A 9,438-nucleotide genomic window follows, 5' to 3' on the forward strand; every position below is an offset into this window, starting at 1 on the left:
TAAATTATAAAATAAATAAGATAAATAAATAAATAAAATGCAATGAAATAAAATAAATAATAAAATAAAATAAATAATAAAATAAATAAGATAAATAAATAAATAAAATGCAATGCAATAAAATAAATAAATAAAATAAATAAGATAAATAAATAAATAAAATGTAATGCACAAAAATAAATAATAAAATAAAATAAATAATAAAATAAATAAGATAAATAAATAAATAAAATGCAATGCAATAAAATAAATAAGATAAATAAATAAGATGTAATGCAATAAAATGCACTGTGTGAGAAACCTTTACAGTACATGCTATACATCTACATTCATATGCAAAACAAGACAAATCAACAGAACAAAGACCCATGGTTGAAATAACAGTAGAAATAATATTAGTAACATTCTGTAATACTCTAAAAATTAAATTGCATGTACACACCTCTACATGCAATTTAATAAATTGCAATGCAATAAAATAAATAATAAAATAAAATAAATAAGATAAATAAATAAATAAAATGCAATAAAATAAAATAAATAATAAAATAAATAAGATAAATAAATAAATAAAATGCAATGCAATAAAATAAATAATAAAATAAAATAAATAATAAAATAAATAAGATAAATAAATAAGATGCAATGCAATAAAATGCAATGCAATGCAATAAATAATAAAATAAATAAAATAATAAAATAAATGAATTAAATAAATAAAATAAATAAATAAATAAATAAATAAATAAATAAAATGCAATAAAATAAAAATGCAATTAAATTAAATGCAATATATTCTGTATATTTTAAAGTAATAAAATGCAAAATGTGATTGCACTGCAATGTGGTTTTCAAAATTAACCACATATAGAACTTTAAAATATACAGAATATATATATATATATATATATATATATATATATATATTTTTTTTTTTTTACGTTTGTTTCACATATCAGTCCTGATTGGAAACCTTCATTAAGACACGAGTCTGTCGTGTGTATGAGATTTGTAATTGATCATAAGTATTGACTTAAACGTGTGCGGCTCAAAAGAGTAACTTGCTCTGCCAAATGCTGGAAATCGTGCAAACATCCAGCGGCATGAATTATGAATATCACTGCACAGAAGACGCTGTGGAGGAGTGTGTTTATAAGTAGGATCTGATGTGACACGACGGTTGTCGTCCTGCGATGAAAGGCTCGAGCCGCTGAACAGCCATCATCAGTGTGTTTGCCTTTATAGTGTTGAGCTGAAACTAAGTTGAATGATTTATGGGGGCTGGTTTGACTGAACTAACTCTGTTTCTATGGCAACTGCTCTGCTCTGATGGCAACAGCTCCATCATTGGTCCAGTGTGTCGAGCGGATACACACACGGTTCCTCCGCAGGTCATGGAGTCAGATGAGGATATATGATTGCATCAGAAACCACAACCAAGAAGGAGAGAGAGAGAGAAGATAACTCTCTCTCTCTCTCTCTCTCTCTCACACACACACACACACACACACACACACACACACACACACACACGCACACACACACACACACACACACACACACACACACACGTGCACACACACACACACACACACACACACATATACAAATATCACGCGATCTAACGCTGTGCATTGAAGAATAACATAAGCTAGACTTACATGTACTTATATGTATATGGCAGGGCAAGTGCTGGTTCTTATGATCTTATGATCTTTTGACTGATCAATAAACATTTGGACAGCTGTGTCACACACTCCCTCACAGAGGGCCGGTCGAACGCCTCAGTTACAGTGTGAAGACTCACTACTCACAGTTAATAACATGTTTTCCTGCTTGAATGTTGATTATTCTCCTCATATTCTCCATTGTTGCGGCTCCTCTCTTCCCAGTCTGTCAGTAACACTCTGTTTACTTCCTGTCTCTATGAAGCCCCGCCTTCTGAAAAGCACACTGTGCTCTGATTGGTCGGCTGGAGCAGTGTGTTGTGATTGGTCGAGCGCTTTGAGCGTGTTTGGGAAATGTCCCGCCCCTTTCCATAACCGCCAGTTTAAAACACTACTAACTAACTCAACCAGGCCCCGCCCCTTTATTCTGCGTATTAATTATTATAATGAGGAATATTGTGACGTGTTCGTTCCCGGGAGAAACTCAAGACGATGAACATAACCGGTCCTCTTCAAGAAAGAGAAGTTAAGAGTGAGAGAAAGAGAGTTTGCTCACTGTCCGTTATCACAATCAAAATCACATTCGTCTGGACATTATTCACACACACACACACACACACACACACACACACACACACACACACACACACACACACACACACACACACACACACACACACACACACACACACACACACACACACACACACACACACACACACACACACACACACACACACACACACACACACACACACACACACACACACACGGCTGCGCAATCACATGCTCCACTTCCTCTACAGCTCTAAACCCTCTGAACTCTGTCTCAAGACTCGAGTGACTTTGATACAAGGTGCTTTATTGGCTTCACACTGACAAATCATTACACTTTATATATACATACATTTAAATTACATACACAACTCTACATGCATAAAATACTCTACATAAAATAAAATAAATGCAATGCACTGCAATAAAATACGGAAATACAATGCAATACAATAAAATATAAAAACTATCAATTAAAAATAAAATAAAATAAAACTAAAATACAATGTAATAAAATAAAATAAAATACAAAAACATGTATAATTAAAAATAAAATAAAATACAAAAATGCAATGCAATTAAATATAAAAAATACAATAGAATAAAATACAAAAAGTAAAAACAAAACAAAAAACAAACAAACAAACAATGGAATTAAATAAAATGCGAAGCAATGCAATGCAATAAAAAATGTAAAATATAAAAATGCAATGAAATATAATGCAAAAATTAAGTTAAAAATGCAATTAAATAAAATGTGGTGCAATGGAATAATAAAATAAAATAAAATAAAATAAAATAAAATAAAATAAAGTTTATAGTAAAAGTTTCTCAGTTCCCACAAAACACTGAGCACATGAATCCTGCCTGGAAACCAGTCAAGGGTTTTCCGGCTGTTCTAATTGGACAAGCTCCATAGCAACCACACGAGCACATCGACCATTCAGCTTAAAGAGTCTCTGTGAAGTGTCCTTGAGTCGACACACACACTGACCTGTGATCAGTGCTTCACACACACACACACACACACACACACACACACACACACACACACACACTGACCTGTGATCAGTGCTTCACACACACACACACACACACACACACACACACACACACACACACACACACACACACACACACACACACACTGACCTGTGATCAGTGCTTCACCACTAATGATCACACACACACACACACACACACACACACACACACACACACACACACACACACACACACACACACACACTGACCTGTGATCAGTACTTCACCACTAATGATCACTCACACACACACACACACACACACACACACACACACACACACACACACACACACACACACACACTGACCTGTGATCAGTGCTTCACCACTAATGATCACACACACACACACACACACACACACACACACGCACACACTGACCTGTGATCAGTACTTCACCACTGATGATCACACACACACACACACACACACACACACACACACACACACACACACACACACACACACACACACACACACACACACACACACACACACACACACTGACCTGTGATCAGTTCTTCACCACTGATGATCACACACACACACACACACACACACACACACACACACACACACACACACACACACACACACACACACGCACACACTGACCTGTGATCAGTACTTCACCACTGATGATCACACACACACACACACACACACACACACACACACACACACACACACACACACACACACACACACACACACACACACTGACCTGTGATCAGTTCTTCACCACTGATGATCTCACACACACACACACACACACACACACACACACACACACACACACACACTGTGTGATTGACCACTGATGATCTTACACACACACACACACACGCACGCACACACATGCATGCACACACTCTGGTCGATAACAAAAAACACAAAACAAAATGACTAAAATTACTCTATTCTGCAAAACTATAAATAATAAAAGCTAAAATAGTATCTTAATTAAGAAAAATAACACTGGTTATTATTTTTATACAGTAACACCAAAAATATTAATTATGGACATAATTTTAAATTATTAATTTTTAGAACATAATAAAAAGTAATTATGCATATGTGATTCCTCACATGTTCTTCAAAAATCTACTTGCATATACATGTTGTTTCATAAGTTTCATCAAGTGACTTCAAATCAGAAGTCGGTTGTTTTATCACAGCAGAAACAGAAGATTAGAAAGTGTGTGTGTGTGTGTGTGTGTGTGTGTGTGTGTGTGTGTGTGTGTGGTTTTCCAGCACTCACTGTCGGATCAGAGTAAATGAGTGTGTACAGGGTTGAGATCAGGCCGGGACGAGCGGCTGTCAGTCATCTCAGGTGAAGCGGCCGTGAATTATTGAGGCGGGCGGGTCATGTGGTCATGTGGGTCATGTGACCCTCAGACAGACAGACAGATAGCAGGAGAGATGTGTCTGTCTCTCTTATTAAAGCAATGACACCTGATCTACACAGGTAACAGAAGAGCGGCGGCCGGCTGGCGTTTCTCTGCAAACGCTCACGCTCGTCTGGAAGTGAAGTTTTAGGAAAAACACAAGACAATCAAGATGGAAAATTATTAATAATTCGGCCCTTTTACTACAGACGTTTCTGAGACTATTCTCAAAAATACATTAAAAACGCAAGATAAGACTTTAATAACAAACACCTGGTTTAAAGTCATTTTGATATATGTAGAATTATGAGATAAAAACATGTTCAATATTTTTTTTTATTATAATAATTGTAGTCATTTTTCTTCATTTAAAAAATAAATAAATACATACAGGATCTTTAATCTTAAAATCTTAATCCAATCCAATATTAATTTATTTAAAAAAAAACTATGATAGTATAAACCAAAGGGGTAAATAAAACCATTTCAATATTTGACTTATAGAGTCAAATATAAGTATATATAAGAATATAAGACTTGTAGAGATTACATTTTTTTATATTTTTTTTAATCATAATAATTATAGCTATTTTTCTTCATTTAAAAAAAATACATACAGGTATATACCATAAAATATTAAATAATAGATTTCATCCAATCCAATATTAATTTAATTAAAAAAAACTATGATAGTATAAACAAAAGGATTAAATAAAACCATTTCAATATTTATTGAGCAAAACAAACGATCAATTTTTACATAAAATATGACGGATTCTGGATCCCACCTTCATCTCAAGAATTCTGCCTCTAATAAAGTTTTCTTGGTAACACTTTATTTTACAGTGTCATTGTTACATATGTTACATCCAGTTACTATAGTAAGAACTATAAATGATGCATAATTACATGCAACTAACCCTAAACCAAACCAAACCCTATAGTAAATACACGTAGTTACTTAATATCACTCAGTACTTAAATATATAATTAGTGTAACAAAGACACCTTAAAAAAAAGTTAAACTCACTTTATTTGACAGTGTCCTTGTTACGTTACATGTACATGTTGTACTTGTTAATGTTGTTAATGTTGATTTTAAAGTAAGTAAATGTATAATTACACTGTAACAAAGTAAGTGCAACTCACTTTATTTTAGTGTCCTTATTACATAATGAAGTAATAACAGTAAATTATGCATAATTATAAGCAACTAACCCTATTCCTAACCCTAGCTTATAGTAAGAACGTTGTTAATTGATATTACAGTAAGTAAATGTATAATTACACTGTAAAAAGGACACTTTACAATAAGATCCCATTAGTTACCGTTAATTAATGCATTAACTAACATTAACAAACAACGAGCGATGCATTTGTTGCAGATTCTGTTAACGGTAGTTCAGAAGAATAAAATGCTCTGTAAAGATTAATTAAATAATATTAACAGAGACAACTTTGCTTTGAAACGTGGTGGAAGTGACACAAACGAGGGTTGTGTGTATACATCACACTGAAGAAGCTTTGTGTAAAAGTGTTTCCGGTAACACTTTATTTTACAGTGTCCTTGTTACATAGTATTAACAGTAAATTATGCATAATTACATGCAACTAACCCACAACCAAATCCTAATCCTAACCTAACCCTTATAGTAAGTACATGTAGTTAATTATTATTACTCAGTTCTTAAAGGGGTGGTATAATGCCCTTTTCACAAGATGTAAAAAAAGTCTCTGATGTCCCCAGAGTGTGTGTGTGAAGTTTCAGCTCAAAATACCCCACAGATATTTTTATATAGCATGTTAAAGTCGTCACTTTTTGAGGGTGTCTTTCCCTTTAAATGCAAATGAGCTGCTGATCCCGGCACAGGGGGCGGAGCTACAACAGCTTGTGTCCTGAAAATTTCTAAAACTTTTAGCCTTTTATGTTCAAACCGGAGTCAGACAATAATGGAGAGACTCAAGAAGAAGTGACAACATTTAGAAGACATTTCTGAATGCTTAGTTGGTGAATTTATGCAGCTGATGTGTAGTTCTAGTGAGTGTAAGTATCTTCACTGATTAGCATATTCTGTCTTGATAATCTATAAATGCATTCCCGGGGGCGGGGTTTATGTAAATTCTAGGGTTGGTGATGTCACTAACCCGGGAGGAATGTGGTGTAGTCTCTACCAGCCGTTTGTTGTAGTCCTTAAAAAGTGATTTCTGTAAAAGCAAATATCTCCCTTTGCTCTGAACTTTGAGCGTTGTAACTTTGCAGATGTTGTTTATGCTCAAACAGCAACATTACACACTAACTAAAGTTAGAAAAGTCAAATCATAATCAACCACCCCTTTAAATATATAATTACACTGTAACAATGACACCTTAAAATAGCGTGTTATCGCGTTTCCTCCTGAACTACGAGTTTACACTTGTGTCGAAGCAGCCGCAGGTCAAAGGTCAAAGGTCAGCCTCTCACTCTGCTATAGCTGAATGTGTTTGTTCAACATCTGTGACGTGTTTGATCGGTCATCAGAAGTGCAGACGCAGTTTTTCCCGTCCGACTGGTTCTGTCGTGTTCTCAGAGCCACAGAACTGGATTTACAGGTCTCAGATCAGCCGTAATCCTCACACACAGCCAGAGATCTGCACAACACTCGCGTTTGATGTGTGCAACAACAGCTTTTTGTTGCATCCAATAAAAGGCAGTTTAAATAATTTAAATATCATGAGACACAATGAAAGAAGACAGAAGAATCTACATGTCAATTACTGTAGATCTGCATATGAATAATTAGATCCATATCAGGCTCATGTATACAGGACTGACAGTAAATAACTTGTTTACCAAAAATCTCACATACTTTTACTATTTTCACAGTGACACTTTACAATGCCAGCAGCCATATCACCCTGTAGCCCAAGACTGGTTGCCCACTGAAGCTAAGCAGGGCTGAGCCTGGTTAGTACCTGGATGGGAGACCTCCTGAGAAAACCAGGTTGCTGCTGGAAGAGGTTGTTAGTGAGGCCAGCAGGGGGCGCTCACCCTGTGGTCTGTGTGGGTCCTAATGCCCCAGTATAGTGATATGGACACTATACTGCCAAAAGAGCACCGTCCTTCGGATGAGACGTTAAACCGAGGTCCTGACTCTCTGTGGTCATTAAAAATCCCAGGATGTCTTTCGAAAGAGTAGGGGTGTAACCCCGGCATCCTGGCCAAATTTGCCCAGTGGCCTCTGTCCATCATGGCCTCCTAATCCTCCCCATATACTGATTGGCTTCATCACTGTCTCCTCTCCACCAGTAAGCTGGTGTGTGGTGGGCGTTCTGGCGCAATATGGCTGCCGTCGCATCATCCAGGTGGAGCTGCACATTGGTGGTGGTTGAGGAGATTCCCCCTTCTATGTAAAGCGCTTTGAGTGTCGAGAAAAGCGCTATATAAATGTAATGAATTATTATTATTAATTACAATAAGATCCCACTCGTTAACATTCAATACATTACAGTTTTTCTCGATTGCTTAAACACATTTCTTGAAACTATGCCTCGTATTCTCAAAACTATAAACACAAATCCATAACGTCTCACCCAGTTCCCACAAACATCCTATTTTCAGGTCAAAATGAAGCTCTACACTCAAAACCATTCACTCTTGCTGAAAAACCAAACTTTGCCCTCAAACAGGACACACAAGCCCTCAAAATCACACACACTACAACATAGTCTAAGACACTGGTGCAATAAATTCAAAAGAACATTTCCAAAACTGGTAAGTTATGTCGCTTGTGTTTCCCCCCTCACAAACCTTTTCACATGATGAACACAAAAGACACAACCATTGGATACATCGGCACATTTTTATTCATACACAGAAAACACACACACACAAAAACATTATTTTTTTTCCTGTTTTACTCTTTTTTTTTTTTTTACTCTTTTTTTTTACTCTCTCCTCTAATTATTTTTTTATATTTACTTACAGTAAGATGTGTGTGACCATCATATGACAGTAAAAGAGCACACACAAACCTTATTCTAATATGGAATTCGAATTGTATTGGAATGGTAAAGAGTGTTGGGACGAAACAGGAGGGCCTCCACTCAAGGATACAATATGATGAATACGTCTAAGAATGTTCCACATATGGTTGAAATACCATCATTTGCCTAGAAAGATAACATTCTGGGAGTCAAGACTATAAAGGAGAAAGGATGCCCTCCCTTCACTGTCACACTCTGCAGCCACTCTGTGTGACTGTACGACTGCTGGCCTTTTCTTGCAAGAAGATAAACCTCATCAAAGACTATTGGAAATGTTTGTCTCTTATTCAGTGATAGAATTTTGTTTGCCACCACACCTCCCTGAAGGTTCTCGAGGTGACGGTAAAGCGACTCAAATTTGTCCTTACTCGTATGCCAGCCTCCCTCATAGTGATACCATTGACAAAGACATGGGCAACTAGAGTGGCTTGAATTTCATCTGAGACTGCTTGTCTTCTTGTCCTTGCCCTTCCTCCTCCTCATTCTTATCCCTCTTCCTTCATGTCTTTCTGGATCCATTGTTCCAAAACGCAATAAACTGATTTGGGCCCTTTTATCTATCTATTGAAGGTTCTGATTGATGTGTGTTCAATTTTGACTCTTAGTGTTTCCACAAGGGTAACTGTGTGCTAACTGAGCTGAAGCTGTGCTGACTTGAGTGAACAATTTTGAATGCTAGTGCTTTCTAAATGACAACATGGTCTAAGCAATGAGAAATGAAGGGATTTGTGTGTAGAGTTTTGCAGTGACAGTTCAACAA

The sequence above is a fragment of the Scardinius erythrophthalmus genome (assembly GCF_964197995.2).
Source record: "Scardinius erythrophthalmus genome assembly, chromosome: 19".
Taxonomy (NCBI): Eukaryota; Metazoa; Chordata; class Actinopteri; order Cypriniformes; family Leuciscidae; genus Scardinius; species Scardinius erythrophthalmus.